Genomic DNA, 9150 nt, shown 5'->3' on the forward strand with positions numbered 1-9150 from the left:
CGGGATTAGCCCCGAGCCACTAACCAGTGGGCCCTCCTTGTCAGGTTTGACCTGTCCAGCCCCTGTTGACCATGAGGATGACATAATGACGTAGTAAATACAATTTCAGATTTAATATAATTCCATAATAAGTGCAAAACTTTGGAAATTCATAAAAAAAATGATTATAACTCCAAATTGGACAAATAATATATGCCAATTGATCAGAAAAATTCAATGAACACATTGGTGATACTTTTAGTTATGAAAAACAATGTTATGAAACAGCATCAGGTCAAATCAATTAAATGATTATGGTAAATATGTTAATTCAATTAATATTTGAATTTGAATTCAAATCAGCATCATCCTATAAGTTTGGTACCCACTTTAACCCATGCTACATTTCATTTCATGCCATGGTCATGCATCATGATTGTTGCATATGATTGTTATTAATTGAATGTCATTATTTCGGTAGGCCCTGCCCCTCCGGATACGTCTGAATATCCGACTGACGGATATTATCCCTCTACTGAGCAACAAGGCAAGCACCCTTTTGATCATTCCGATATCATCCCATGTTCTTGCTCCTGCTCCCTCTTTTGCATTAGGACAAAATATTTCAAATGCTTTACTTCGGTAGATGAATCTATTCCTTTACATGACCTGACATTGTCATAGTAAATAGCCAAACCATGCAACCTAGCATACCTGGTAGATGCTTGAGCTGTGATGTGTTTATTCCTGCTATGCTTGCTATGCCTAGAGTTGTGTCAGGTCTGTTTCATCTGGGTGATGAACAGGAATGGATGAATGTGTTCTAGTGACAAGGAATAAGTGTGGAACCTGATTTGGTAACGGTACCGATGAAAGGCTATCTAGGAGTACATGGCGGGTTGTTTCAGTGGAATCGTCCTTAAAAACTGAGTTTCGTGTATGTAATCCAAGACGAGATACTACCACATGCTGGGCCCGGAAATATGACCCCGCTTGACTTATTAATCGCCTTGTACTCGATCCAGGAGTCGCAAGTTGTTTCTGGTGTTTATAGTCATGCTGGAGGCCGTGCATAGTGCTGACCTTAGAGGTGGGCTATGATGCGGTAGCCAGTGGCACGGTGTACCAAGTGGCACCAGGATGGTGGGCTTGCGAACCCTGCGCACATTGTTTGAGGCCGTGGTGGAAACCTTGGCCGGACTTCCGTGCGGTTACTCTCAAATAGGTGATAAACCTGGACTAGGTACTAAGGTGGTTAACGATCGAGGCCGACTCCCTCGCTGGGCTTCCGCTTGAAGGTTGCCGAGGTGCATGATGTGCACATATCGATAAGTAGCGAGAGCGTGTGTGAAGAAGTACACCCCTATAGGGTTATGATCTATTCGAATAGTTGCGTCCGCGGATATGGACTACTTGGAGACATATGTTGTTCATAGACAACTTTAATGGCTACTCGTAAAAGTATGAAGATAAGTGTGAGTGTCATGGATGGAATTTCCAGAGGAAGACGGGAATGATTCCATGATGGTGTATTGTCGTGGAGTTAGTGGACTCGTGTACGACTTATAAAAGTTGTTAAAACTATTTAAAGTTGTAGTTTAGTCTAGCAAAGAGTCAAAGCTGGCTTGCTGCATGAAACACCACAACCCCCTTTATTGATACCTGACCATGAGTAGATAGATCTGTTCCAAAATCTTGTTCAGTACTCTTGTACTCATGTTTGCTTAATAATTGTTGCAGAGGATACCCACGAGCCAACAGGTGGGTTATTTCTAGACATCGATGATGACGAGTAGATGGTGTCCTACCTATGACCTGGCCCCTTTCAGAAGGGATCTGTAGATAGTCAGGCTTTCTGCCTTATCCTTTCAACTGTCTATATTTAGACATCTTTTAAGCTTTCGTTGGTTTGTAAGACTTTGCTTGTATGACTTTGAGTGTCGGGTCGTGTGACCCCTGTTTCTATGAACATATTATGCAAGACTCTTCCGAGTCTTCTAAATAAATGTTGTGATGTTGTATGGTTATGTTGTGATGCCATTGTTGTATCTATGCATATCTAGTATGTCATGCGTATGTAAGATTCTTGTTTATCTTCCCAAGTCATTCTATTATGGTCATCCTCATCTTTTCTGCGGGGATTAAGAACTAGGTTACTTATCTTCTCTCAGGATCGTGTATTACTAATTGGTAGATTGTAGGAAAAACGAGTCGATAGTTACTCCGAGTTACTTTTGTTCCAAGGAAAAGAAAATAGATTTTGATGACCATGGAATTGAACTTGATAGTTGAGTGGTTATGCTATCCTATCATTTCTGGGTTGTCTCAATTTTTTTTGAGCATTTACTGCCGTTATGCTGCCCAATTTTGTCTCCAGAGCTCTAATGCCTTTTGCATTACTCTCTATTTTCAGATGCTTGGCCGTCCTTCTCGTCAGGTGGTCCGTCTAACCAGGTGCATTGATGTGCCGGGTCACACGGCCATGCTGGTTAGGATGATGTCAGTAGCCGGTTACCGCTGGTACCCAGAGTATACAGTGGAGGAGCAGTACCGGGATTTCAACGAGAGTCAGTACCTATGCACTGTTAGGGTATTCCCAGATTACCCTAGAGCCGAGGAGCCGATCCATTGGTCTTATGGATTGGGGGTTACTGTTGACATGGTGGTACAAGAATGTGCCTATTCAATGTTGATCATCATGAGAGCCAGACATGCACTGCTGCAGAATTCGGAGTTCTGCTATGCTCCCGCCTCTCAACCAAGAGAAGAAGGATACCTCAGTGGGGTCTACTTTGGTTCCTCTATGGAGGATCCGCTGCTGCAGTCCACCGCTGGGATGTTAGAGAATAGAGATAGGGATGCTCGTGCCCTTTGTATGAAGCTCTATGCTACACGTGCCCGTCTGTGGACGGCTTTGACACAGCTGGCACATGTAGTCTAGACAGGGCATGGAGATATGGAGATGTTGAACCCTGTTAGGACCCATCTTCCAGCTCATGTTAACTGGCCTGCTATAGGAGGAGTCACCCCTCTTCGGGGACCTCTACTACCACCAGTTAGGGGACCAAGGCCACATCCGTGTCCTTATGGTTCCCAGGGGTCTCAGGCTCGAGTATTTCCTGATCCGCAGGTTGAGCTCCCAGGCCATGGAGGCAACGTTTATGAGATGTTTTATGCGGATGCCTCAACCGTGAGTGGAAGAATAGTATGGTAGTAGTTGTACTTCCACAGTCATGTGTGTCTTGTGGAGTATGCTTATGTCGTAAGATGAACTCCGGAGGCATAGATCAATAATGTATAGGAAGCTTGGAAAGCCTCTGATGAGTGGTATCATCTTTTCAGTACTTTGCTTTTCGGTTTGAGGTTGTACTGAACTATGTAATGGTATGTATGAACCATGGTGTATATATAGCAGTTGCTTGTTACCATGTTGTTCGGATGTTCATTTCCGCATTCCATTTTTTCAGTGCATTCTTAATCCCTAGTTAGTAGTGATGTTGATATTAGTCTAAGCTGTGAGTTTGTTTGCCAGGATGGTGTTCACCAGGCTAAACCATGCCCCTACACATGAGCAGGGAGAAGGTAGTCAGGCATCACAGGAGGAATTGCCTCACCCGCCTTCTGTGGCAGAAGTTATGCTTGAGGCGAAAAGAAACAAAAGAGAGACCAACCGTCTGCTAGAGCGTATTGAGCAAAATACGGCTCGTGAGCCACGAAATGACGCAGTGTCCCTCAATGACTTCTTGAAGCTGTATCCCCTGAAGTTCCATCACTCCATCGATCCTCTCGACGCTGATGACTCGTTGTGCAGTATATCACGCAATATTCGCTCTGCCAATGTTTCTGAGGCCGATAAGGTATCCTTTGCGGCGAACTTTCTATAAGGTCCCGCCAATCTATGGTGGGAGAAATTTGAAGCTATGCGTCCTACCGGACCAGCAGCCACATGGGCAGATTTCAGTGTAGCCTTCCGTCTACACCACATTCCAGAGGGTGTGATGGACCGTAAGAGAGAGGAATTATGTGCCTTCACCTAGGGAAAGTTGACCGTGGATGCTTATAGCCACGAGTTCAGTAATCTCGCTTGCTACGCAACTGAAGAGGTGTCAACCGATGCCAAGAACCAAGCAAGATTCCGCAAGGGTCTGAGCCCTGAACTTCGTCGTGACCTGCGCCTCCATGAATGTACCAGCTTTCAAGCTCTTGTCAACAAGGCGATCATTGCCGAGACTGGTCATACTGATTACGAAGCCATGAAGAAGCACTCTTGTGATTCAGGTTCTTCATTTGGTTCCGCATTTCCAAAGCGCAGGCTGTGGGTCCCGGATAGCTCTCTGCCGCCAAGATATACCCCGAGGACATCCTATGTGGTGCCTCAGGCGAACCAGACCAACCCTCCAGCAAAGACCTATGATGGTCCAGCTAGCAATGCTGCACCACATGCCAACCAGGTGATCTGTTACAAGTGTGGAGAACCAGGGCACTACTCACGAGAGTGTCCCCAGAATATAGGTACCAAGCAAAGTGGAAAGTCCGTTGGGCAAGGCAAGTCGGGCAAAGATTACTATGTGAAGCCAACTCCTGCATGTGGCCGCGTGAATTATGTTTCAGTAGAAGAAGTTGCAGAGGATCCCGACGTTATATTGGGTACGCTGCTTGACAATCATCACCCAACATCTGTCCTTTTTGACACTGGGTCATCTCATTCCTTCATTTCCGAAAGTTGTGCATAGTTGCATAACATGTCCTTTTGTGATATGCCAATCCCATTAGTTGTCCAAACCCCTGGTAGTAAATGGCAAACTTCTAGGATAAGCTATGACAATGAAATCCTAGTAGACAGGCTAGTTTTTCTAGCATCCTTGATAGCCCTGAAATCCTCGGATATCAATATCATCTTAGGTATGGAATGGATGTGAGCTCATTATGCCAAGACTGATACTCACTCCATAAATGTTCAACTTAGTTAATATCTCTACTCGAGTTAGCAAATGCCAACTCTATTCCCTCAATGCAAATCCTCTTGCAGAACTTGAAAACATTCCGGTAGTCCGTGACTTCCCGGATGTTTTTCCAGAAGAACTGCCAGGAATTGCACCTGACACGGATGTAGAGTTTGTGATAGACCTTGTTCCTGGAACTGTCCCAATAGCCAGAAGACCTTATAAGATGGCACCCTTGGATCTAGTCGAACTTAAGAAGCAACTTGATGAGGCCTTGAATAAAGGTTTCATTCGTCCTAGCTCTTATCCTTGGACTTTTCCCGTCCTCTTCGTCAAGAAGAAGGATGGAACGGACTGGATGGTTGTAGATTATCGACCAGTTAACCTGGTCACCATAAAGAACAAGTATCCGCTCCCCGGGATCAACGATCTGTATGATCGGCTCGCTGGATCCTCAATCTTCTCCAAAATGGGTTTGAGGTTGGGTTACCATCAAATCAAGATCAAGAACGGGGACATTCCAAAAATGGCCTTTGTCACTCATTATGGCCAATACGAGTACACCGTCATGTCCTTCGGTTTAACCAAAGCCCCAGCCACCTTCTCTCTCTTGATGAATTCAATCTGCATGGAGTATTTGGATAAATTTGTCGTGATATACCTCAATGATATTCTCATCGACTCGAAGAATGAACAAGAACATGCCGAGCATCTAAGGCCGGTATTGATGAAACTTCGCGAGCATCGCCTTTATGCCAAGTTTTCAAAATGTGAATTTTGGTTACCAGAAGTGACCTATCTAGGCCACGTAATCTCTGGTAAGGGTATTGTTGTCAATCCCGAGAGAGTTCAAGCCGTTCTTGATTGGACTCAACCTCAATCGGTTAAGCAAGTTAGGAGTTTCCTTGGTCTAGCGAGCTATTGTCGCTGCTTTGTCGAGAATTTCTACAAGGTTGCAAAGCTTCTAACTGAACTCCTCAAGAAAGATAAAAAGTTCGAGCGGACACCACAGTGTGAGTATAGTTTTAAGGAACTGAAAAGACGCCTGACTTCAGCACCTGTGTTGCGACCACCAGATTTTTCTAAGGACTTTGTTATCTATTGCGACGCCTCGCGACAAGGATTAGGTTGCATTCTCATGCAGGACCATCATGTGATTGCATACGCATCTCGACAGTTGCGTCCACATGAGGCTAATTATCCCACACATGATCTTGAACTTGCAGTTGTAGTCCATGCACTTAAAACCTGGCGACATTACCTTCTTGGTAATCGTTGCGAAATATTCACTGATCACCAAAGTCTGAAATATATCTTCACCCAGCCGGATTTGAATCTCACGCAAAGATGGTGGGTTGAGTTGATCACAGATTACGACTTTGGGATAACTTACACCCCGGGGAAGGCCAATGTTATGGCTGATGCACTAAGTCGTAAGTCTTATTGTAATAATCTGATGCTACAATGAGGTCAACCACATCTCTATGAGGAATTTCGGAAGTTAAATCTTCACATTGTTCCTCAAGGATTCCTTTCCAACCTGGTGGCAAAACCTACTCTTAGGTATCAAATCATAGCTGGCCAAAAGCGTGATAAGGGTATATCATGGATCAAGGAGAATATTCTTAGCGGAAACGCTAAGGAATTCTCCATGGATGATCAAGATGTTGTGTTTTTCCCGAACTGTCTAGTGGTTCCTAAGCATCCACATCTAAGGCAGTTGATCCTTAAGGAGGCTCATGATTCGCCTCTTACCATTCATCCTGGTAGTACTAAGATGTATCAGGACCTACGCCACAGGTTTTGGTGGACTAGGACGAAGAGAGAAATTGCTGAGTTAGCTGCTAACTGCGACGTTTGTCGTCGAGTTAAGGCATAACATCAAAGGCCTGCTGGGACCCTTCAACATTTAGCTATTCCTGAATGGAAATGGGATAAAGTCAGTATGGATTTCATCACTGGATTTCCCAATACCAAGAAAGGAAATAATGCTATCTTTGTGGTCATTGACCGCCTTTCCAAAGTAGCTCATTTTCTTCCAGTTCGTGAGAGTATAACACCTTGTGAGCTAGCAGAGTTATATATCTCTCGAATAGTGTCTCTTCATGGTGTTGCTCTGGAGATTAACTCAGACCGTGGAAGTATTTTTACTTTTCTCTTCTGGGAAAGTTTTCAGAATGCCATTGGGACTCACCTGTCTTTTAGCACTGTTTTCCATCCTCAATCAAGTGGTCAAGTAGAAAGAGTGAATCAAATCCTAGAAGATATGCATCGAGCTTGTGTTATATCATTCGGCATGAATTGGGAGAAGTGCCTTCCATTCGCTGAACTTGCTTATAACAATAGTTATCAATCAAGCTTGGGCAAAGCCCCTTTTGCAGTTCTCTATGGACGAAGATGTCGAACACCTCTTAATTGGTCAGAAACCAGAGAGAGGCAACTCTTTGGTCCAGATATGATCCAGGAAGCAGAAGAGCAAGTTTGCATTATTCGTGAAAAGTTGAAAACAGCCCAATCTAGTCAAAAGAGCCAATATGATCGTCATCATAAGGTTGTGACCTTTGAAGTTGACGAGAAGGCTTACCTTTGGGTTACACCTCTGAAGGGTACCCATCGTTTCGGTATCAAAGGCAAGGTGGATCCTCGTTACATCGGTCCTTTTCGCATTTTTGCCAAACGAGGAGAAGTTGCCTACCAGTTGGAACTTCCTCCACATCTTTCCAAGGTTCATGATGTTTTCCACGTCTCGCAACTCAGGCATTGCTTTTCGGATCCTATCCGTGAAGTGGACCACGAAACGCTTGATCTCCAAGATAACTTTTATACCGAGAATACCATGTTCGTATTCTTGATCAAGTTGAGCGTACAACTCGACGTCGAAACCTCAAGTTTCTTAAAGTTCAATGGTCAAATCATTCTGTAAAAGAGGCAACATGGGAAAGAGAGGATCGTCATCGACTTGAGTATCCCGCGTTATTCCCGACAAGTTCCAAATCTCGGGACGAGATTCTTTTGAGTGGGGGTGAGTTGTCACATCCCTGAATCCCTAATAGAGTTTAGCAAGATTGTGCTCATGTTTTATTCATTGCATCCAAGAAAATGAAATGAAGTCAAAAGAAAGAAATGAAAACAAGAGCGAACCCTAGCAAGTCTATATTCAAAACAATTCAAACTAGGTGACAAATCAATGAACCCAAAATGGCCTTCATAAAAGTTCATCTTTTCTGATAATTATTGGAAACAAAATACCAGGGGCGAAATATATTTTCAAAATGCTTTTAGCATTTTATTTTTAAAATAAAAGTCACTGAAATCAATTATATATGTGATTTCAAATATTTGAGATTCTCTTAAAATGTTTAAAACATTATATGGGTTTGGGAATATTACAAACGACATCCCAACATCATTTGCACTATTTTTGGGAATATTTTGGAGCCAAAAATAAATGAAACAAATGTCACAAATGTCGCTCACCTTGGCCCAGCCCAGGAACGCCCTTGTCTTCTTCCTCCTTCGCCAGTCGGAGCAGGAGGTAGCCGCCGCTTCTCCCGGCACGACCACTGCTAGCAGTCCCCGACAACGACACTAGAAAAATGTTGTTGACGCGTTCCTGACTTGACGCCTCCACGGCAACGGAGCCAGAACTGCTCCTAGTTGCTCAACAATTAGCAATTGTCTTGCAATGGCCCACCAGCGCGTGGGTTCGCGGTAGTTTTCAAGGGTAGAGTATTCAAGCCAAATTTGTTTGTTCGCCCCACAGGAAGTGGAGGAATATTCTCAAGTATTAGCGGCTGAATGTGTCAGATTCAACCACACCTAAAAGATTAGTATCTGCAAGCAAAGTATCAGTAGCAAAGTAGTATGATAGCAACGGTGGCAGAAATGATCTGTTGACGGCAGACTATTCCTAACGGTTGTATCAATGGCGCCAGAAGTTGCCCATAGACGGGAAATAGTCTTTTCCCGGCAACGTCGAGAGAATAAGTATTGTAGCAGGTAGCAGCAGTGGCAAGGAACAGCAGTAGAAAGTAGCAATAGTAACAAGTAACAGCAGTAGCAATTTGCAGCAGAGCAAAGCAAGTAACAACAGCAGCAACAGTAGAAACAGCAGCAGAGCAAAAACAAGTAACAGCAGCAGTGGGACAAACTCGTAGGCAATGGGTCGGTGATTTGTCTGGATGACATTCATCATGCAATAGTTATAACACGGAGATATATGTGGCTA

The sequence above is a fragment of the Hordeum vulgare genome, chromosome 4H, assembly GCF_904849725.1.
Source record: "Hordeum vulgare subsp. vulgare chromosome 4H, MorexV3_pseudomolecules_assembly, whole genome shotgun sequence".
NCBI lineage: Eukaryota > Viridiplantae > Streptophyta > Magnoliopsida > Poales > Poaceae > Hordeum > Hordeum vulgare.